The following is a 24,691-nucleotide window of genomic DNA, read 5'->3' on the forward strand; positions in this document are numbered from 1 at the left end:
TTAAATTAACAGGTATTTTAAAGCAGCGAGGTAATTATATATTATAGAACTTCAAAGCTCAATAGTCATGTAAACTTTCCCCTTCTTCTATAAAATGTATTTAACATTAAAAAAAAGTCAGGGAGATCTAATCTCAAGTCTGCTAAATTTTAAATAACCTATTGATACAGGATGACTAAGGCATTTCAGTGTCTGCAGCCAAGTAGTGCAGAAGGAGATTATATCGGCACCACCTGACCAAACACATACCTTTTCCTCATGCTTAGTTACCCACTCACGTCTGGTTCAATTGGGCAGCTTTCATCACCGTGAGGGAGAATTCTGCACACTCAAAACTGCACTCCTCCTCTGCCCCCTCCAAATCACAACGCTTCTGTTACCTCTCCCAACCACAATTCCTTCTGCATTAGAAGTTAATGGTGGCCAAGGGTATATGAACATCAAACTTATAACTATGTATTTGAGTGAGAACTCTTGATGTGAGGAGTTTGGGGTGAGGGGTTTTATTTTCAGTATTTCTAGCAGTAGATAGCTTTTCCAGATGGAAAGATGATGCTACAGAGGACAACACATATTATTTGTCTCAACGAATTTCTGTTGTTAAGTCTCTGGCTGAACATTCATTATGAATTGATCAGTGTATTTTATTACTCTGTCTCGCTGATGCAGATTGGCTCTGGCTCTAACTGCCTATCAACATGTTGATTCACCAACTGGTAGAAAATTCTATCAGTTTTTTCAGGGCTAATATTTAGGGGAAAAAAATAAAACATGAAAATAATTTTAAAAATGAAAGTAGGAAAACAAAAGAAAACCATTTATAAATATGAGATTACAATTACTGAATAGAGTTGGATGGCAAGACAAATGTTATTGTCCAAGTTCGGCTTAATCAATACTCTGCAGTATTGTTTTCTCCACATTACTGCAAACAGCTTTAACTGACCCAAGCAAAACTCTACTGAGGCAGCACCTCCTATCTTCCTCCTCCAGACGCGTAACAGCAACAATACTTATTTGTTTCTGAAAGTCTATTAATTTAACACCAAAGGTGTCCTGCACTGCCGTGGGAAGCTGCTATGAGGCTCAGCTCACCGCGGTTTAAGCATTACTGATAGTATTTTCAAGTATAACTGTATAGAAAAGTATGTCTCAAAGTCTATTTTGAACCATATTGATAACTGCCTTACTGTTTTTACCTTGTTTCCTACAAAGACAGAATAATACTGACTAGCAAAATATCACCGTGCACTACAGTACTTTTCACTAAGTGATCTGTAGCCCTTTACTCTTTTTGGTGTCAAATGGCAGTCGGATTATATAGAGACCATAGATCACTTGATATACTGTTACACTTGTCTCTGATTCACACTAACCAACGCCTCCAAACCAATTCTTCAATACAGCCAAACCATTTGACATTAGGGCCCCACAAGCGTACCTTGGATGGAAACCTGCAATTTCAACAGGCTTCAGACTTATTGACCCACCCCAGCATCACAGAGCAGATGAACAGGAAAGAGCATCTCAGAGCCGTTGTTCAAGTGAAGCCGCCAGAAGCATGGTCAGAACTACAGAGTTTCAAATCAATTTTTAAATTAATCTTTTCCAGATGGAAAAGGAAAAATGTTAGAAATTGAATGAGTTTAGCCCTGTGCCTAACCGGTAAAGATAATATCTCACCCTTTGTCACAAGTCCATGACAGGCATGGCTGGGAAGACGCTTGTTTGACAACCAGTGTCTGCTCCCATCTGACTGCACTTAACCTGGCTGACGTACATTAGTTCAGCAGCCAGACCCAGTCCTATTTTCTTGGGCATAATGGGACATAAAGAAGTGCTACACAGAACCACCACCCACGTTCTCTGAATACAGAGAAGCCTCATTTTCACAGAATACAGTGAAAAAACATACAGAGAATATTAACTGATAGCTGCTCTTACAGCGCTGGCTAAATACTATGGGCTCACCCCTATTTTACCTAGGGATTAATTAGTGAGGGATTTAATTCATACCAGAGAGTCTTTTCCAATTTGAAGGAAGAGGGCAGAGGCCTTGCATAAATGAGAAGGAGATACTTAAAAAGAGTTGTGACGTGTCATTTAAAAACTTAAATTTTAAAGACTTTTTATTTTTTTTCCAGTGTCACACACTGAAATTTATGATCACTTGCAATACGGATAACCTTCCAGGAAAGGAATATGAAACCGGTAAAGGGAAGATAAAGGCCACTGTCAAAAAATAAGCCAGTCTTATGCTGATGAACTTTGTACTGCAGGATGTATAAATAATATTATACAGAGAGCATCAATACACCTTCGTAATGATGAAAGGAAGCTTGAATGATAAATTAGAAGAACTGAAAAGCCACTTCCATGAGAAAATGAGCAGATCCTTATTTAAGTTTTACTAGTTTCCTGCTCTTCTCCTGCACCACAGCCCACCAAGCACATCCTTAAAAGGCAGGTCGTTTTCAGTACTGAAAACACTATGTCATTGTTACAGACCAATAAATAATTAAGTAAATAAATAACATTTAGATTAGCTCTTCAGACATGCTACTTTAGTGACTCTTTAAAGAGCACATATTTTCACTCTTGGTAATCATATGCTGAAACGTTGTTTAATTTGTCTCAGCTTGGATTCGTGTCTCAAGAGACCTGAACGGCTTTGCTGAAACATTTATATAAAATCAGCTTCACAAAACAATAAGACTTTTTTTTTAATAAATAAATGCTATGATTTGACTTTTTATGAGTGAGCAGCACTTAAAAACAAGAAAAGTTTATGCCCAGAGTGCTAAAATTGCTTGCATGTCCTGTGTATAATTCAAGTTGAAGAATCGATTACTATCGCAAACCATGAAAATCCAGTATTTAATTTATTTACAAGGAATAAGTCAGAAAACCTGATGCATTTTGAAAGGACATATGTCTGTTGCACTCACCGACAAATCTCATTTTTGTATGGGAATAGGAACAACATTTATTCATGATAATAGTGAATAAAATCCTCAAAATATCTGATGACTTTGCTCTCAAACATTTCGCTGCTCCTACTTCTACGTGTTATCTTGCAAACAAACTGAACACACTATGCCTTTTGCTACATTTGTGAAACATATTCAGATCAACGTCGTCATATGCTATAGTTGTTCTAAACTGTATATGCAATTCAGCACGTTAGCAATTGTTTCAACCTTTTTTTTAAAATTACTAAGCCAGGAAAATTAGAAAAGAATAGAATATTTAAGATTATTTTTAATATAGAATTACAGCCACAGCAATTGGACAAAGGAGATGGAAAGATTTTGCTTTTCTCTGAATAAAGGCTAAAGGACAGAAGGTAATTATAAGACTTATGAGTGCTGACACAGAAAATAACCTACATTCACCAGGAAAGTGAGCTTTAGTAATGCAGGTGTAACAGTCCAGCCATTCACTTGCTAATAATCAAAATTTTATTTAGATCAGATAGCACACAGTACAGCGACGTTGTGGCATCAGCAATACTTCTGTCAGCAATTTTTTGTCCTTCTGTTAAAGCAGCGTAATTTAGTAGTGTGTTTCACAAATTGTCAAGATTGTGATATGGGGACTACTTGAAATACCCATTGAACATATTATTTCGGCAAAGTTACGACATAAATTTCATATGGAAATGTTTGACTAGCCAACTTGCTCAAATAGGACAATCAAAGATAGCTTTTGGTTTACTTGGAATCTGAAGATGTTCCTTTCATCAATATTGCTCAACAGTGTACAAATATACAGAGTGACTCAAAGCAAATTCAGTGATTTTCCTGAAGCAAGACTTATGAATCCTTTAAGCTGTGCCTCACTCTCATCCAACAGCACTCTGAACACTGAACGCTTCCAGGGATGGGGCTTGCATGACCTCTCTGGACAAAAAAAAAAAGATTTCTTCTTCATATCTACTTTAAATCTCGTCTCTTTCAGCTTAAATAATTTCCCTTCATCCTATGACTGCACTCCCTGATAAAGAGCATCTCCACACCTTTGCTGTAGGCCCCCTTTAAACACTGGAAGACTGCTACAAGGTCTTCCCAGAGCCTTCTTTTCTCCAAAATATTATCCTCAAAACCATTAAAAGAGATTGTCTAAATTTTATTCAATGAGTGTGAGAACACCATGTCATAAATGAAGTATTTTTGTACCTTTTAAGCAACAAAGCAATAATATGGTAGAATGGCCTCATCTAGCAAGCGGTGAAGACACTTACATCAGTAAATAACTTAGGTTTGCTTCGTGCTGACATATCATCCCTATAGGCACAACTATTAATGCCGTAAGTTTTATTTTATTACATTTTATTTATTCTAACTTTTAAGGAGCCATTTCCTTACCAAACAGCAGCTGGTTTCACATTTTTCATGTAATCTAGTAGCAAATAAGTATTATGTCTCCCCACCCATGTTCTCACTTCAGTGGAAACAGAAATATGTTATTTGTAGCTACAAGAATTGACTAGTTCAAGCTGTAATTTTACCTCCTAAATTGTCTAAGTTCAATCCCTGATCTGTCACTAAAGATATTGGCTGTTACCCCAAGGCAAAATAAAACCTATAGCAGAAAACAAGAGCTTGCTTAATGTTAATACCATTAATACGTCAGTTCAGCCTTAGAAAGGTTTTCTGCATGATCCAAGCATGTGATGAGCCTCTCATATCCTCATAATATTAGATTTTACTAAGGAACTAAGGAACAACGCAGTCTTTCAAAAGTAGTATTCTTTCTTTTCTGCCAAAGAAGTTTTCCTTTTAACAACTCTAGTATTGTAGTTATGTTTACTGTAACCAGCTGCAGGCTGCCACTACTTAAACTATCCTGATGACTTCATTTCATTTATCACTATAAAAGTGAAATTTGGGAAGAAAGAATAAACATCCTGTTTTGTATCATTTACAGTTACGAAAAACTAAGAGTTACAGAAATTTTTCTAGCTGTGTTAGATATGAGAGCATTCTTCCACCCCCCTCCTTAAAAAATCCAAACAAACAGAGCAAGTGAGCTCTACTGGGAGTGAGGATTTAATTTTGGATTAAGAATAACGTTGAAAAATCTGTGTTACTAATTGGAATGCTATTTCCTCAGTTGAACAGAAGTGTAGCGAACATCACTTGAGTCAAGTGACTTCACAGTTTTCCAGTTCTAAAAGCATTTTGAGAGCTAATCAAATATGTTCTTGGGATATTTTGCAAAATGGAAAGTAAACATTCACGCTAAATTTGTGTATCTCTGTGCATACATATACACACACATACAAAATTTAAAAAGGTTCTCTAAGACTTCAATTTCAGCTAGATTTATCCACAGCATCTCAGGCATTATCTCCCTCCAGCTTATTTGTACTAAAGATTCCATAAGAATATTAAATAAAAATAAATACTGTCTCTGCAGCTAAAGTACAGGTGTACATGACATTTTGTACACAGTCTATCTGCTCTGGAGAGGAACATACAGAATCCCTATCAGAACTGTGACTTGTTGCCTCAACATAAGTTCCAAGCAATGATGTGATCACCTGATAGTGAGAGACATAAATACCTGGTGTCAATTCAATTATACATATGACCGACATTTAACAGTGTACGGGAAAACAAATTTTGACTACTTTATCCCTTTTTTGATTGGCAGAGATATTCCAAATGCCAGCTGTGCAAGTTATGTTTTACTAATACTTTCCATTACGCATCTGAGAATAAAATAAATTGTGCACAGCAATGTTTCAAAACTGGATGAACCCAATCGCATCCTTCTGAGAACATACTTTCTGGATAGTTTAGATGATTCTTACCAGACAAGTAGGCATAAAAATTTAATACCTGCAGCACTTGTTTCTGCATAGAAAAAAAATCAGGATCTGCTGTAGCTAAATATGGGATACAGTTATAATAATACAGCCACTATACCATCACTTTAAATGTCAGTATTGATATTCAGCATGATTTCCTATGTATGATGGCTCAAGTCAATTATAATGACAGATAGCATCCTACTGGCTTATCTGATTACCTCTGACCTTTTAACAGCTGCAGAAAGCCAAAACAGCCTGAAAGAAGAACTCATGCATATATGACACAAAGCTGGAAATTCATATCTGAGCCACAGTCAAGAACACATTGAATGTCAGCAGATTTCTGACAAAGCCTATAGCAAATAATTTCTTGGATGGTTTGGCACCACAACAGCCTGTCATTTATTGTAGCTGAGTAGTGACAGGAGACATAAACTTGATTAATTTTATATCAATACACGATATAAAAGTCATTACAACACATAGTTCATTTTAAAAACTTGGAATCCACTACCCAAAGTGACCATTCATTTTGATTATTATTTCTTTTATCAGAGGCTTGGTTAGATGATGTAAGGCTGCATGGGCTTCACAGGGAAACAAAAATCAATATTAAGTGCGATTGTGTATATTCAAAAATAAAGCACATATTTTTTGAACAACAGATTACTAACCAACTACTTGGAGAAGTCTTTCACTGCTCAAGTGTCCTTGCTCATCTCTCAGGGATAACTAGTAAGTGTTGGCCTGGTAACTATTTAAAAGTTTACCTTTTTCTTGCAAAAAAAATCCCCATAGCCACCCAACCCAAATCCTGTAACTTACAGGATTTTAACCAACAGAAGTAAAAAGGTTGAAGTAGAATGAAATAAAGTGTGTTTTATTTTCTGTTACCAATGTAATAACCTCTTCAGCATCTTAGCACTCAGAAGCAGCAGAAGTACCTTGATGTGTACATGTATAACAGACCTTACCTTTACACTATCGCATTATATGACAAAATCAGAATACACAGATGTTTCCTAAGGTAAGGAAGCTTTACAGCCCAATGCATCCTCACCATCAATGCTCCCAGTCATTATTCCGAAAAAGCCATCCAAAATGAAGCTGCATTTGATTCCAATAATAAGCTGCTATTAATTTAGGTTATCTTCATAACATTTGGTTTATTTTCATAGAATTCTTCTTCAAACTGGTAATATTGGCTAGAAACTGTTTTAAATCCTCTCTACAAAAATCTCTTAACTCATCACCAGTGATAGAAGGATAGAACAGCATTTCTACAGTTCCATAATTATGACAAAATCTCAGCTATACTTGAGCAAATACCACTATTGCCCTGGTCTTTATCTGGGCCACAGTTTCAACATCAGACAAACTTTAAAGAAAAACAAACAAACAAAAAGAGTCAAAGTTTAAAATTTATGAACGACTACATTTGTAACATCTGGCTAATTTGGAAAAATAAAGAGAAAAGTAAAATATCTACAGATTTTGGAAAGAGAACGTGTGGTTTTGTCTACGCAGGTACTATTACAGAAGAAATTTAACACAGTTGCAAAGGTCAGACTAAGAGAGCAGAAGCATTTTGCAGCCTGTCAACGGTTTTGGCAAACTTAATTATCCTAAAAAATACAGAAGTTTGTGATGCTATGGAAAAGTTAAGGAAGAGCACAAGGTTTATGTTGAATTTACGAGTGAGAGACAGCAGAGGGGAAAGGACAGAGGCAGCGCTTCCCCACCATCTGTGCTAACAAGCCTCAGTGTGTTGGACAGCATGTTTGATTTCTTTTGTCCAATGTATATGTCTGTTCTAGGAGAAGAAACTCAGAGCAAGAAGGTGTGGTTGCCTACAGCTCAAGGGGCAAGACTGTTGAAAGGAGACAGCCTCAAAAGATAAGAGTCCATGGGCTGAGAGAGAGCTGTGGAGCACAAGCCAGAAAACCACTGACCTGAGTGAACCCCAGCTGAGGGCAAGGGTCTGTTCAAAAACTGAGATAAATCAGGATTCAAAACATTTTACTTATATCTTGTCTTACCTATTGACTTCTAGATGTCCCTAAAAACTTATTATAGTAGTTTTCACTGTAAAAGGAAAGCTGTTATTTCTTGGTTGTTTGCTTTTAAATTAAAAACCTTTCTGATCTCTTTGGTAGCTCTTTTTAAAAAAGTGTCTGCCCGGGTCCTTTTAAAGGTCCCATCACACCCACACCTCATGATCTCACCCTCAGCAGCTGCGTGGTTTCTGGAGCTCTGGGAACACAAGCGCATTACCATTCCCTTACCCCAAGGACTCTGCCCTGGCATACAATGTTCCCACAGTAAAAATAATGACACCTGATTCAATGGAATGGGGACCTTCACTCCAATGAGTTTCAGAAAACTAAATATTTAAGAGATGAAAGAGTGCAATTAGGATAGTAATATATATCAAACAATGTTAATAACCTTTATAGGCAGAGAGAATACCCAGTTTATTCAGCTATCATAAAACAAATATTAAACAGACTCTGGGAAAAAGAAAAGACATGTTATTTCTGTTCAGAAAAGTAATTAAAAAGTGAACAGAATGGCTTGGCAGCTGCACAATAATCCCCTCCAATATCTCAAACAGCCCATACTGGTGCAAGATGTTCCAACCAGCATCACCAGATAATAATATTGCTGCAGTCAATGGAATGATTCCAATTTACTTCAGGTGTTCCTGCTACAGAGGAATCAGAACCAAAGTTTCAAGTGAAAATTTGAAACATCCACATATTACACCTAAAAACAATAACTGAGAAGGATGTGTCAGAAACTATTATTGTGTTCCTTCAGCAATGAACATAAGAACTTGCAGATTCTGAGACCTGGTGCAGTCATGTCTGCAAGAGTACAGCTGTTCCCTCCTCTGAAATATGCTGCAGGAAAGCACTGCTATTTGTAAAGCGCTGTATACACGCCGTAGCATCTATTACAACAGAAAAGTCAATTACTGTGCAATCCAAACCTTGCTTTGGAGTATTATCTGCATGCAGAATAAAGTCAGTAGCTGCAAGGGCATGCTGTTTCCTTGAACAGTGGAGAAAATAAGGATGGTTTAATCAATACTATGACAATTTAAGTTTTGCTATCCTACTAGTCAACTCAGTAGACAATTATTGTGCAGAAGGATAATGTATTGGAAACAGGGTAATCAGAGGAGAAAAGAGCAGTTAATGGCTTCCTAGGAAGCCATTCCTATTGCATATTCTAAGAAATGCTTTACAACAGATATGCTGCTTGATAGCTGGGCTATCAGATATCCTGTACAGCACAGTTTTTATGCTTAAGTTTATCTTAGAGCTTTCATTTAAAACCCTCAAGTTTTCAAGATCAAAGAGCCTTTCCCCCTTCGTTCCGTATATGCTAACCCTCTCCTCAAGTAAACGCCCAACCACTGGGTGTTTTACCAGTCTCTTATAGAGCTGGAAGGTGGAGAGAAGAACGAGAAGATGACAGTGGTCTTGTGGCACAGCTGACTGCTTCCATACTCTCCACAAGGAGAAGCCAACTGACAGGGTCTGATGAGTAACTTGCCAGAGAGGGGAATGTTCTATATTTGCCATGGGGCAGTGCACTTCGTACCAGTCAAACCCCATGTGCTTTCACTCCAGTTCAGAAGCCAAATTAGTGTATTAGATACCTTCTATGAAAAAATTTGGTATCTAGTTATGTTTTTGAGGACAGCTGACGCAAGGAGTTGAGCATGTACATTTTGAACTGTAACGCCGAGACCCGACAGTTTATTTTTCACATCAAACGCTGAGGTGTTCAAAATAAAGAATAAATCCTCAAACACATCTAAGGTGGAAAACATAACATAGGTCCCAAAGTACCTAAACTAACCTCATCTCCTTTCATAAACTGGTCTCAGCTGCCAATAAACTCTCTAAGCTTCCACAGAAGATACCTTTTCTTGTGCTTTTAAACCAGAAACTACATGCCAATTAGTGTATTATGAAAAAAATATTGTTAAGGTTGTTTTTCAAACTCAGATGCTGATACTTTACAGGTAGTGGACTTCATTAAATTCTCAAGTAGACTTTAATTGCTTGATGACACTACTCATAATCATCAAACTAGCTAATGCTTATTAATAGCCATTTCTGATGGAGTGTAGCACCGCAGACCTCTATGTGAATTTGAGCAGACAAAAATGAATTTTATACACTTTCCAGCTAAACAATCACTTTAAACACACCTCCCATGCTTTAATGCTCAAGTGGCTTTCAGATATTGATATTTTAAACCAAATAAAGAACGTGTAGTATAGTGCAGAGATTAGGGCAGTAACATCTCACAGAACTTGAAGTCATTGACACAGCATTAGTGGGGCTGCAGACAGCCTCACCTTAGTTATTGCTATCTCAAAACAAAGACATAGGTCACCAGATACACAGGATTTCAGTTCCCACACAGAAAAGCAGAGATGAGTGCTCAGATACTACGCTATTTCTTTTTTAACCAGACCCTTTTAATTTTTTTAATTGGATATGTGGTTTCTGAAATGATTCATTGCAACATAGATGAAGGTTTGATTTTCAGAGAGAGATAGTTATTTCATCGTACCTTTCCCCATTCTCATTCCTACCCTAATACAAGCATAGGGAAATTTAACAAATAGGGATCATAAAAATTAATAATAGGGAAAAAAATACTGAACGTCACAATGCAAATGCTGTAAATCATCAAGCAATGACTACCTCACAGGAATTTCTTAATATTACCAGACACTTACAACATCCCCATTTTAAATTAATAAGGATATCCTCTGACAGCCAGATATTTTAATGCTCACCTCACTATCAGCAGTCTTTCTTCACACATTTCTCCTATAGCAAACCCAAATCCTTCAAAGTAACTTCTTCCCTCACTGCCCTCTGGGTATTAGATTTTCACAGCAGATGTTTCTAATTGGTAGTTTGATGCTGACTGGGGGAAGTAATTAAGCTCTTCATCATTCCCTCTCGACCTGCTGCCTTGCAGGTCATGCATTTCCCACTATGGAGATCAGGCATTACTAGAAAATCAGATTATAGCATGTGAACATTTGAAACATGGGTTTAGTATGTGGATGTAACCTACACAGAAAATTCAAGCTCTTGCCACGTAGAACAAGATTTTAATTCTAGGCAATAAGAGTGGATTGTTTTGGGTTGGTCTTTTTTCGCTTTTTCATTTTGGTCAGAGGGACTGAAGTGATGACCTTCCTGTCTTGTACTATCAGAACCTCAGAGAAAGTTGATTGTGGCTTTGAGCAATTCAGTTCCTCTAGGAGTGTATAAATTTACAACAGATAGGTACGAGAGGAGGTCATGAATTGCTCTCAGGAGACAAAACATAGAACTCAACAGAGCAGCAAGAGAAAACCCTAGGGAAAGTCTTCCTCCGTCACCAGTTTTTCAGGTTTGCACAAAACATCAGCTGCTCCCTTTGTCAGGAGAAGGAGTGGGGTTTGGGTTTTTTTTTCCCATTCAGTTTCACCACCCAGACGAGTAACAAATCTAATATTTAGTCACCAGGAAACTATGCTTTCCTCTGACCCTGCCCCCTTCAGTAGGAGTTCCTATAGAGACCCCTGCGTGCAGTTGCCTTAAGTGACCCACACATGACCTTTCTTATTCTGATGACTCACAGAGCATCACCCAGAGTAAAAGCACCTGAGGGTTTCCAGGTGCAGATCAACAGGACCAGAACAATGCAGAGGAACGGAGTAGAAACCGGGTGGCCATAAAAGTCTCTGTTTGGCAGCTGAAAAAGAAAAGTCCATGCCTTTGCCCATAGCACATACGTGCTTTAACGCATAGTTACCATGAGTGTACTTTTCATCTTTATGGTATGGTTCTACAGCAGCCTATAACATTGAATGAGAATAAGAAAGATACCTTTCCCGTTGGAATCCTTTTCTATGTCCTCTTCCGAGCCATGTTTCCTCTGGTCCTCTTAGTAATTAAAATAATCCCTCTTTCACGTTCCACTGTAAGCAAGGTTTCTTCAGTTTTAATTACTGGCTTTAAATCACTTCCAAAAGGCAAAATTAAATTTTATGCAATATTTTATGTAATAAATTAATTATTTGATTAAATTCACATCTAACCCAGTAAATCATCTTCAAACTTTCCCAGAATTCATTTGGTAAAGTTTACAAAATCATATTCTCATCTCTTTTTGGTATTCATACAGTGAACACTTGATTTTACACACTTGAGCAGTTTCACTTGTATCAAGTATACTTCTTGTGCATTATTTATACTATCGCTTAGATCAGTCTCAACACGGAATTATCATCTAAATGTTCATTCCCAAATGTAATTTCTTAATTGTTTAGTATCTGCTAATGCTCTTAAAATTGCCTCTTTAATCATTAAGAATAATCTTAAAAACTTATTCTTTTCCAGCCTGCAGGCATACAACCTAAAGGGGGCAAAACTTTTCTCCTGCAACATTGCATGCTAGTCAGAAGTCTTGACTGCGTGTTGGGACAGGAATGAGAGACATCATCCTCTCAGACACAAACCCAAGTAAGAGCTCCGAAATGTGCATGCGACTCAAGGTGCACTGGACTGAGGGTGCAGAGGAAGGTACGGGACTGAATACTTCACCAGGATGGCTACCAGCTGCGTGCTCTAGATGTATGGAAGCAGTTGTTGCACTAGCTTGATTAAACGCAAGTTTCAAAGGGAATGGAAATGCCTGAGTCCTAATTTTCAGCTGACTTGACTGGGAGTTACGTCCATGCCCCTGGAGTGCATTAATACCTTAGATACTTTGATACCTAAGATACTGTCACATGAATTCAACAGCACGTAACATAATTCCTGGCTATATTTAATTAGTAAAGCAAGTATTTTTTTTCCCATTCCTTTAATACACTTGATTGAAAACTTGTCAGCCTACAAAACATTTTCAACAGTGACTAAAGGTTATTGTTGTAACAGAGCAGCAAGTTATACGATAGTCTTCCATAGAGCTTGTTAACATTATCAGAATTACTAGTGAACAGGAAAGGTTATCCCTTGGGTATAGGATAAAGGACTGTAAAATTCTATTACCTTCCTTTTAGAGGCTCTTTCAATAAAGCTCTTTTAAAATAAAGTCAAGAAAATGACATAGCTCTCTTCAGTTTTCCTGTGAAGTAATTACAGCTGTACATCCTTTACTTTCATGTAATTTCAAATGAAAATTAACCAGTATTAAATATTGATTGCTTTTCTCTATCATTAGACTTAACGAACTAAGTATTTATACTCTCAAAAATGGTGTCTTTTCATTTAAAATATGCTATCAGTAAGAGTTGTCACTATTACAGGGACTGTTTTATATACAACTTATGAGAAATGTAAATACTGGATTATTTTCAAACCCAGCAATTTTCTGTAAGATTTTAGAATGAAATAACAAGTTTGGTAATTTTAAAAATTAGGAATTGAGTCTGTAGGTGGCACTGTTTCTCTTCAGGAGAAAAGACAATCACACGATGAGAACGAGTCCAAAACACTCGGGTGAAACTGCTGAACTTACGAAACGGACCCATCTCTTCAGAAACGTAATTAAACTAAATATATGTATGATATATACTTCAATTCTACTAATACAGTCTCTCTCTATAGTATAGCGTATTCCACACCATTTCTGTCTGGACAGAAATTTAAGAATTTGAAGATCAAGGATCTTCAACAGATTTACATAGATCAAATTGTAATGAATTAATGGATTTATCAACCTTAATTGACAAAGATTAGTTTAGAAGATATAAGAAATTGTAGAATTTAGCAAACAATATCTGCTAAATCCCACACTATGGCTCATGCTGGTAGTCTGATTTAGGGTATGCTATATAATTCAGCATATTTCTATTGTCTTTTGTGTGTCACACCAGTACACGTTCATTCAGATCACCTTTTGAACGGTCAGGATAATTGGAAGTTTAATAACATTCTTTTGTCTCTCATAATGCAGACATTTTAGATGTAACAGAGTGTGCAATAAAGGAACACTGATAATTTAGTATTTGTACTGGCAGGCGTGTATCATAAATGTGTGTGTAGAGTTTTGGTTGGTGACAACACAAAGAGAAGGCAACTAATGGGCTCTACTCTTGAAACTGCTATGCATCTGAAAGGGCAGCACTGTGCTGTTGAACAGCTTGTAAGTGGCACACAATCACCTTTTTACTGGGGAACAGTTAAGCTTAAGCTATTGCTACTTGTAAAGCCATTCTGGATCTTCACAAGAACAGAAGACACTAGAAGAGACACACTTCTAACAATAGCCCTGCTAATTACACTGCAATGCAATCAAATGGGAAGGACATGAGTGAAATACACCCACCTTTATTTCCACTGCTCTGTGACAGCACTGGACACTTGAGACTCTGGGGGATCACAAGCCTCCCTACTACAGGAAATTGCAGCCTCAGACTCCCAAACTTTGGCAGTTTTCATGTTCTTGATCTGAAATTTAAACCATATTTAGTCACAACCAGCATTTAAAACCAGCAATAAATATCTCAACAGAACCCTACTATATATAAACATAGTGTACATTCAATGATCAAGCACCATCTCCTGCCCAAACAGGGAATATGTGACAATACCTATGAGGCCCTGAAAATATTTCCTAGAATTCCATTGTCAGGAAACCTTCACTTCAATGCTAAACATAAAAAGATTTATTGGCCTGTAGATATCATACTCAGAAGCATGTAGTTCTGTGAGATGAGGCTTACAAAACTGGAGATAATATGGCAGGTCACTTGATATGGTAGGTAAAAGGTGGCATCAAATAGTAGAGTTACTATTTATTTTCCTCAAAAGCAGTGAAAATCTCATCCACAATTCAAAACAAGCAACAGTTAGATAATATATTTTGCTTCTTTGCATTATAAAAGATGCCACATAAATGCACGTGTAAAGCAAAACTCCATTTATTATAAGAATTCTGTATTACAAGAATTATATCTTCATTATGTGGAAGAGCTCAACACATTTTATAACCTATCACAGAAACCATAGAGCATCGATATGAGTAATAAATTCAGTACCTTTTGTAATTTTGAACATAGATAGAGCAATTTCTCTACCATCAGGCACTGGACAAGTTAAGTCCTAGGAGATTTCATATTTATTCCTATTCTCTGGCAACAAAGACTCTCAGAACGTAAATAATCATTTCTGTGTATAAATATAAACATTTTTACTTTAAGTTTCCCTCTCCCTAGTTTTTCTCGAAGTATTTCTCTGTGGTTTACATGAAAGAAAACAGGTTTCTGCATATTGAAATAGAGACTGACTATGGATTTTTATACCTTCAGCAGTTCAAATTTCAGGTGGAAACTTAAAAACGTGTTTTTAGAGTATCCAAAAAGAAACTATGTTCATCTTGATGTCACAAGAGCATCACTCAGCAAATGCAGCATTAGATAAATAGAAACAGCAGCAACAGAAGAAAAGGAGTGTTAGCCTCAGGGGAAATTAAAGGAGACGTGCTATTCTCTAGCTGCACAGATCCTCATTAAAGACACTGAAAAATGTGCTTAAGGACATGTCTCAGTCTGCTACTTTTTCAAGTCTATCTCTTGCCGGCTGTTGTTGTTTTTTCCAGAGGTCCCAGTGAAAAGTATCCTACAGTTTACAATGCTTTGGGGCCATTTCCTCCTGGGTTCCATTCCTGAGGGTGTAATTCTTTTTCAATAGCCGCTGTGAATAAGATTCCATTTCACACATTTAATTTCCCTGGTTTTGTGAATAGCCACCAAAGAAAAGGAGAGCAGAGTAACAAAGGTAGGACAATGGGAACCTTCACTCTCATTGTTCAGTAAGGACAGAGATGCCTGAAGGGGCAGGGAAGAAGACAGAAACAAGTCTCAGCCACTCCAGCAAGAACATCCTGGTAGATTATTTACATCTTGTTACAGTGATGCGATAATTTTTTTTTCAATTAGAAAATTTGCAAAGGATCTTTCCCCAAACCTGCCATGCCCTAGGGAGGCTTTGGTACACCACATAGACACTTCCATCTCATTTAGAGGTGAAGGAGCTGATCCGAGAGCTGATAGTGCCTCACCTGCCATTTCACAGCTGGACTCTCCATGGTAGAAGCTTTGTGGGCTTAGACACTGGCAAATCTGCCCTTGTGTACTTACTGAACATGCCTGGAAGATAAAGTAAAAAAATCATGATTATACCCAGCAGGTAAATATTTTGTGTGGATAGAATTAAAGGTTCATGAAAAAAAAAAAAAAATCAGTTTCAAACTGAAAAAGAAAAGCAAAAGCATTTCAATATCACTCTACTTTCATCAAGTAGGGAAGGTCTCATACTTTCCTAACAGCTGTTTTAGTTGTGTTTCTTGATGCAGTTTATTGAGCGAATGAGTTCAGAGAGCTTTAAATTGAGATTTATTTGTCCTTTTGCTAATCATGAATCAACCTTCTTTTAGATCAATTAACTAAATCACTTTGTAGGTAGTTCAACATATTCTTTATGGATGAAAACCTTTGTTCTTTATTGCCCATAACATCTCTCCACCCCAATAAATAAAATTAATAACCTGCTTGTTCACTAGTGTTTGTAACTTCCAGTGTTTCATAGCAATTCATTTCTTATGACTTGCTAACAAAAATAGATTTGAGTAAAACATCAATATTAATATGTGCTTATGTTCTGCCTTCCATTCTTTCAAAAGTACTTAGTTTTCACAAAGAACTTTATAATGGCATTACTCACGTTGCTATAAAACCTCAACGACTTCTTAGAAATCTCTTCACAAGTAAAAATATGTAACTACTGCAATACTTACTAATAGTTCTTTTTCCACGTAGCATACATAAAACCAGAATAAATTTAAACGTTCCACTCTGAATTTCCCAACTAGGAAACCTATTTAATTACAGTATTTATTAGCACAGGAAAATATCTGGTTCTAATTTCTTCCGCAGTTTCAGCAGGAGAGGGTCCTTGATATATTAGATTTCCTGTAATAGTACCTATATCCTTCCTTTTGTTAAAAATCATCCTGAGATGCTAATTATTCTAGCTGAGGGCCAGGGATTCAATAACAGCTGAGACAAACCGCAGCCTGCCAAGAATCAGACTGCTTTGCTCAGAGTGCATTTGAGTCAATTTACATTTAATGAAACAGTCCAAAGGCTCTCTGGCCGTATCGAAATGGAATCCAGCAGCCCCACGATCCACGCTGTCACGTTAGCTCAGTTTCGAACTTGTACCTGAGCCCAAATCCCTCATTGCAAGTACGTTGTTGATTTGTACTTGAGTTTGGCTCTGGGAGGGAGCCAGCCCTGCCCCGGCTGTTAGCGAGGCCGACTCGCCGTCCTGCCCTGTGAGCCCACCTGGCTGACAGAGCCCCCCACGCCTCCCACACCGCAGCCGTTGGCCTCGCGCCGTTCCCAGGGTTTCTGTAGGATGGTGGGTGCAGAAGAGCCTTCTGGCCCAGCTGCCCTGGACAGGGCACTGTGACACACACAGACAGGTCCCGCAGATCTGTCAGGACCAATGTCCGCTGTGTGTGGGCAGTGTGGCCGGCAGGGAGCCGAGGGCTGACTTTCCTAGTTTATCGAGGCTTTGGTGGTTTTTTTTTGGAGGCTCAGTTTGTGACATGTCAGAAGCGAAGCTATCGACGGCTGAAGATATAGGCACGTTTCTCCAGAAAGCCTCCCTCGCCTCTAACACCTTCAGGCTGCAGGTGCCGATGCCATCAGGGAGGAGCTATGAGGTCCAGGAGTTCGGTTTAGGCAGAATAGGATGCTGCGGGCTCCCTTCTTCCCACAAGCCTCGGTGAGGAGAGATCAGGGGCCACAGAGATTCCCCTGCAGCCCATGCAGAGACCGTGGAGGAGCAGATATTTCCCTGCACCCATGGAGGGGATTTCTTTTGTATGTGACATTCATCAGTTAAGTGACCTCCCTTGTCTTTGTCTCAACCCATAAGTTCTATCGTGGTATTTCCTCCCTCAGTGCTGTTGAGAAGGGGAATCCTGAGAGCAGCCAGGCAAGGACAACCCACCACAAAGGAGAACCTACAAATGCACAGTATGCTTGTTCTGTCACAGAAGATGATCAGGAGTCTAAAAGAGTAAACAGAGTACATAGAGAAAAAGCCTCTCTGCCATAACGTGACCGAGGCCTGCTGGCTGGTGTGACGGTGGGACCCTCTAGATAATCACCAAACAGAGACGATGGAGCGTCTCTTCCTGGTACACGCGCCACTTTCACCACTGCATGTGCCTCCCACATATCCTTCGCTCATCTCGTCAACAAGAGACTGCACACTTGTACAATAAATTCCCCGTGGACCAAGAACAGCTGAAGCATTTGCATTTTTTCTACAAATCTCATTTTAGAGGGATGGGCTGACTAAGGTAGACTATGTCCAATTTATATTGTTCCTGCCAAAATGCCCTGCAAATGTGGCTTGGCCACAGGTAAAGCAATAGAAAACTAACATAGATCCAGTGCAGCATGAAACAGAAAAACTGCTCCCTTCAAATATTGCCGAGATAATTTTGCCAGGATAAGTGTTCATATACACGACTCCACATCACCACCACTGCCCAGATTCTTTCTTCAGTTCAATTTAAAAGCCTTTCTTATGATCCTTACTAGGGTTGCACTGAAATCTGAAGTGAATATGGATGGTTATTTTATCGATTTCTTTTCTAGGAATAAAACTACATGTTTCCATTTCAAATAACCATAGTCTGAAGGCTCAACATTAATTTTTTGTTAAAAATCTTCCAGGCTGGAAAAAGTTATGATTCTAATTCTCCATTCTACAAATGAAATTAAAATAGAAGGTTATAAGTTTGTTTCACAACATTTTATGAGACTTCTTAGATCCCTATGGCATTTGAAAACAAAGTTATTCGTTGAAATAGATGCACAACACATTTTATTTCTTTTGACAAAACAACCTGCTAAAAATACCAGCACACATTAAACAGCAGTACTCAAAGATATTGGTAGGGTTCAGTGCAAAATTGCTACACATGCCTGGGAAGAACAGACTACAACACTGTTCCTATGCATAATCTAACTGCATGTTAAAACAGTAGTGGATTAAAATCTGAATAAAAATGTAGTTGAGAGATCTTCCCCTACATCATTAACAGTAATAACAACAGCAACAACAGTAATAAAACGGTAGCACTGGAAAACCAGCCCAAGCATGGAACTGTCCCTGTTGTCTCCATTGAGACACCTGCACGAATAAAGAATTCTATTTTTTTTCAGAGATCCTTTGTTGTCTGCCTTTCCCAAAGCTATCGTTCTCCGGAGATTACTAACTTTTCCAGTTAATTAACCTAATTCATCACGCAATTTTAATGTCAAACGTTAAACTATTCTTAACTCCCACTTCAAAAACTCATCCAGGAACATATTCATTTTCTCATTTAACTTGTGTATTTTACTGTTTTACCATTTCTTAGTATTCTTTGGATTATTTTTTCACATGACTAAAGCATTAACTCTATCTATGAAATACCACGCTACGGAGATCATTTTACTGATTCCTACAGGAATGAAGAAGCTGGTATATATTTATGCACTGGTCAGTGCCTCAGATTGTATTTAATGTTGGCCTTTGTCTTGTATACAGAGTTCTCAACATCAATGAAACATTTTCTTCAATTTTTTTTTAATCAATAATGAGATTTTCATGTAAATATCCTACTTTCATACAATTGTGTAATAAAACACTATAATCAACAGAAACACAACAGGATTATTACATTTTTTTAAATTTCAATATGAATTTATCTATTCACTTCAGTGGCTTTGGTTGAAAATGGATCGTACTTATTCATTTAAATAATTTAAAGAATCTTTTCTGCCTGAGATCTACTTTATTGTTTTTATTATCATTAAGTGTATAATCTCAAGCCAACTGCACTGTGCCACTGCTTAGCTGAATAAAACGGAAAGAAATACCAGAAAAAAAAGCATGCATCTCTTGCTTCATTGCTTTGTACAAACACTACAGAAAGAAATATCAAAGGTAACGTAAGATGGATTTCAAACTGGTCATGCAATCGGAAAGTTCAGTAGTATTCTGTAAACTTTTAAGATGGCTCTGGGGCATCACTGCAGAACTAAGATAAAAGAACAGAGATGATTATCTATTCTCCTGAAAGAACACTCTACCTGTTAGATGTCAGAAGGTTTTTGACCACGATCAGTGTTTTGCAGCTTAGATGTCTATCAATAAGATAAGACATTTTTGTTTTAAATGAGACTTGCTTCTCTGTTTTTTCTTGTGGAATATCTTTTTAAGTCTATCGGTACTTACACCGCTGCTACAACTTGTAACACATCTGCATTCAGTAGTTGTTAATTTGCCTTGCCAAAAAACTCCAGGGAGTAATCATTTATTGACTTCTCCTACTGTAAGCGCTCATTTTCTAAATATTAATGTATTTTTTTCTCCATCTCTTTTTTTCCCACCTCAGATAATTTCTTTAAAATACAAAACAGGGAATCTCTGTGTAGACATTTCACTGAACAGACTGGACAGTAGTTGAAAGCATGAAACTTTGGTGAGTAAGAATGACACATAGGTTCGTCTGGCGATACAGTGATATCAAATACTGTGGTGCCACATATCCAGTCCTGAGAGAGCTTTCCAGGTTACAAAACTGAGCATGATAAAAGGACAGCGCTCTCAGATTCAAGGAAGAACGTTTTTTCTTCTCCGAAGACCTATCTCCTAGTTAGGCAGTCAGTGATAGCTGTCTGCTGGAAAATTTGCCTTTTCACCTGCTCCTAATTGACTGCTTCACACTGAAGAGAAGCAGCAGGATGCTCCCAGAGGGAGCTGAGGCAGGCAGTGCTGCCTGCCTGCTGATGGAGGCTAACCGAGCCTACAGCCCTCTGGAGCACCTTTCCTAGAATTTCTAATTCTGAGAGGAGATAGTTCTGTTCACAGGAAAACGGTTCTGGAGAGAGAAGAAAAGTTTAGTCATCCTTTAATCTGTGAAGCTCATAATTGCTTACACTAAGTTTTCTTCTGTCCGTGACAAACGCAAGAGCATGGCATTGTCACTTAAATTGTACCGAAAGCTGTGCACAAGGCTGTTTATAGGGATTTTTTTGAATTCAGATCATTATGAGCTAATGATCAAGCCGTTACAGCACAGCACTGAAAGCAGAGGCACACCAACAGTAAATATAGCTTGCATCTATGCCAGATTTGGTTATCTCCTGCACTCTGGGTTATTGCTACAGAGAGCAATAATGTGAATCATCTGATTAGAGCCACTAAAAAAAAATTCTCAGCATCAGAACTGATGAAGTCAGGGAAAGCTGCGCCAGGATTTCACCTACTGTATTCAGCACATTGTATTTGCATTTTTACAGCGTGCAGGTTGCAATAGCTGCTTTTTCAACTTGTATTCTTAAAAAATCAAGTAAACTCCTTTTTAGCCAAATGCATTTGGATTTATGGAAGTTTCAGACCGAGTCCCCTCTCTACTTGGGAACTACATTTCTTGTTACTATACCATAAAGCTATATAAGAAGTTTGAAGAAAAAAGTTGTCTCTCTTGAACTACACTGGAGGGATTAAATGTGTTTATAGGTTGAAGCTCCATCAGGGAACCAAGCACAGAAACATTACATAGAGCTTTTTATTTTTATTTGTACTTTTTTTTTTATTTCTGCATTTTAAAATTAAATGACCTGATCAACCACACCAACAATTACAAAGCATCAGATATCTGTGGTTTTATTTTCAGTCACCCACTGTTTTCCTGCTTGTGGAAGGCTCTTGGCTCTGGCATTCATAAATACCACAGAATAAATGGTTTCTATATTTAAATCTATAAAAACTACACGGTTAGCTATAACTGTTACAAGTATTGATTTTATCTTCCTCAGTTTGGGATGGTAAATTCATTTTCTGATTGCAGCTTTGCTCAAACATTTTCTGATTGCAACCCACTGTCGAAAAGGAATTTGGTATGTTTTTAGGCACTTTTTTATTTAAAAACTCTTAATAGTATAACAAATTCTTGCTTAGTGCCTGTAAATCAGCAATCACACTGAAAAGCAACACGCTCCTGGGATGGAAACAAACCCAAAAGACTGAGACTAAACTACTTCCACATTGCCCATCTCCCCCCAGTTCGAATTGAAATTGGAAAATAGGTACCAAAATTTAAAAAGGAAAGCAAATGAACAAACAAATATTGGTTCAATTTATCCCATAACCTATGTGACAGCACTAACGAAACCTAGCCTGCAATTTTCAGGAGTATTTCTCTTTGCAGATCCTGTTTCCTTAGTGACCTGTCTGCCTTATCCTCGAAATCAGTAACTGTTTCACAGCTGGATATTAGATATGCCTCTAAAACAAGCAGAAACGGAAAACTGTGCTCTGGGTGACCCAAGTGCCATCATGACCTCATAGCTGAGGTGCAGTAAAGAAAGCCCACCCTATTCTAGGAGGAAGCACTTAAAAATAGCTGTTCCCTATATTTTAATTCTCTACACAAATGAATTTTCTCAATCATAATAGACTTTAAAATACAATTATAGTCTCAATCTAAGTTAGATATAGGTCTGTATCAGTCTTCTAGTAAAAACATGTACATATTATGCATTATTATGGCAACCCATTAATTTAAGATCGGTTGGTTAGCAAGTTTATTTGGGCAGTCCCAAACTACTGTTAGAACTTAAAAACTGATTTTCATGTAGTGCAATGATTAGTTCTTACATCAGACCCCTTTCTTAACTGGATGAAACAGTGCAATTGCATGAAGCTCCTACAGAAGCAAAATTGATATAACAAGAATTTAAGAATAAGAGCAGCTCTTGAAAGCTGAGGGATAGAAGCCAAGATTCCCATTTTTTTTTCATGAACACACCCTGTGACTCTAAGCTTCTACAAATTATTTACCATAACTGCATGTCAGAAGAACTTTGAGATCTTTTGAGTAAAGGATGCTCTAAAAGTGTAGCTACTGGAACCAAACATACACAAAAGGTGTTCCAATAAATATCTTACAAGACATAACCAAATATCTCCAACTAACAGTGATGTACTGATGGATTTAGAAATATTTATGATAATCAGAAAAAAACCCATTCTTCTAATAAGGATACGAAGGTAGTACTTCATTTTAAGTACCAAAGACCACAAACACATATGCCCTAAAATGACAATAAGCAATCTAAAAGCTTATTACCCTACACCAGTGATGTCTTTAATTTTAATAAAAATAAAACAGTGACATGTCTGACCTTATAAATAATATTGATGTAATAATTTTAAATATTATTAGAATGCCATAGTGATAGTAGTAGCCTGACTAGAGTCATAATTGATACAAACTATGAAATTCTGCTATTTTGCACAGTCCCTGGAAGAATATTAGCAGAAAGAGTAAAGGAAGTATCATCTTTGACCCTAGCTCTACACCAGCCTATGATAATTTACGGATATAAAATATTTAAAATCGTGTAGGGTACACGTGATCTTTCTCCAAAAATAACAAGAGAAAAAGCTCATTTTTCTGCATTGTGACTCTAGAATCACGTTACATTACATAATTGGCATGTGCTCCCCTTGGCTTTAGTAATACAGAATCCATAATTAAGCAAAGTAATTTATAACTCTTTATATTAATAATGACAACTCTCAGTGTAGCAGCTCCATTGCAATAAGAATCGCTGGTTGCTCACAGAGACTCAGTGCTTAGGAAACCACTGACAGAAATCCCCTTATTCTGCTCACTACTACCTTGCTCCTTTCCCTCATTAACCATACTTCTTTCTCTGCTTTAAACATTACTTCTTCTTTGCAGGGGCTTCCCTTATTCGAATACAGAAATGGGATAAAGAAAGAGGAAAAGACTCAAATGTCCACTCCGTCAAAATCCCTGTATGCAAATCTCATGTTATAGGTTTTACTAAGATGAAATTTAAAAAAAGTTCCCTTAGTTTGCATTCACTTTTCATTAACCAGGTCCTAGAATGTCCCTTTTTGCAATAATCATACATTCTGGGAATAAAAAAAACCCACAAGCTGTCTGGTAGCGTTCATGGAACTCCATACCAGCTTTTATATTCATTCTAAAATCCAGTTTAGGTCTCTTTTCAGATAGCAACAGAATTTAAAAAAAGTAAGCAAATAAATAAAATTTATGAGAAATAAAAAGGTAAAGGCACTCTACACTTTCAGACTTAGAAGAATGAAAGAGTTATGGCCTGTCTGATACATTACATTTTAAAGACTATGGGAGAATAGCAGCCATGAAAGGTAATAAATTAGGAAAGATGTATTTTCATTAGTGTACAATACATAGTTGTTGTTTGACAATGTAACAGATTGTAAAGCTGTATGGTAAATGTTTCAATGAATTCAGGGCACTGCACTTAGGAACCATGAAAAGAATTACTATCTGGCACACTTTGTCCCACCTTTAAGGACATAATTTACTGTGCTGCATTTGCAGCTATGGTTTGCAGCACAGGTCTACAGTCACTTTCTTTTTGCTAATATGGATCTTTTTGTTAATGTGGATAGAGTTATCTAATAAGTTTGCATGTATCGACTACACTAATGCAAATAAGACATTCAGATGACTCCAAATGTCCCCAACGTTCCTGGTCCAGGATCTTGGTATAGGCACATCCTACATGGCCCTTGGTAAGGTTGATTTGGGTTTATCAATTCAGGCTCTGAGCTGCAAAATCCACTTCTATTATTCCCATAACGTAAAGTATTTTGGTAGTACTTTGTGAATAAACACACAATAATTCCTCTGTACCTTTAATAATTCCGAGTTCTAAAGAACCAGTATAGGCAAAGTCCAGAAGAGGGCAAGTAA

General features: G+C 37.4%; 1 long non-coding RNA gene across 2 annotated transcripts in view; it reads right to left on the minus strand.

The window, feature by feature from the left end:
• LOC128853158 (uncharacterized) overlaps window positions 1–24,691 on the minus strand; it is a 191,085-nt gene that overhangs the window by 54,912 nt on the left and 111,482 nt on the right. For both annotated transcript variants that reach the window (XR_008451476.1, XR_008451475.1), the window contains 2 exons: window positions 15,908–15,995; window positions 14,174–14,295 (listed from right to left, as the gene is read on the minus strand). This is a non-coding gene — a long non-coding RNA (uncharacterized LOC128853158). The remainder of the gene's footprint in view (window positions 1–14,173; window positions 14,296–15,907; window positions 15,996–24,691) is intronic.

This window comes from Cuculus canorus, chromosome 10 (assembly GCF_017976375.1).
Source record: "Cuculus canorus isolate bCucCan1 chromosome 10, bCucCan1.pri, whole genome shotgun sequence".
NCBI lineage: Eukaryota > Metazoa > Chordata > Aves > Cuculiformes > Cuculidae > Cuculus > Cuculus canorus.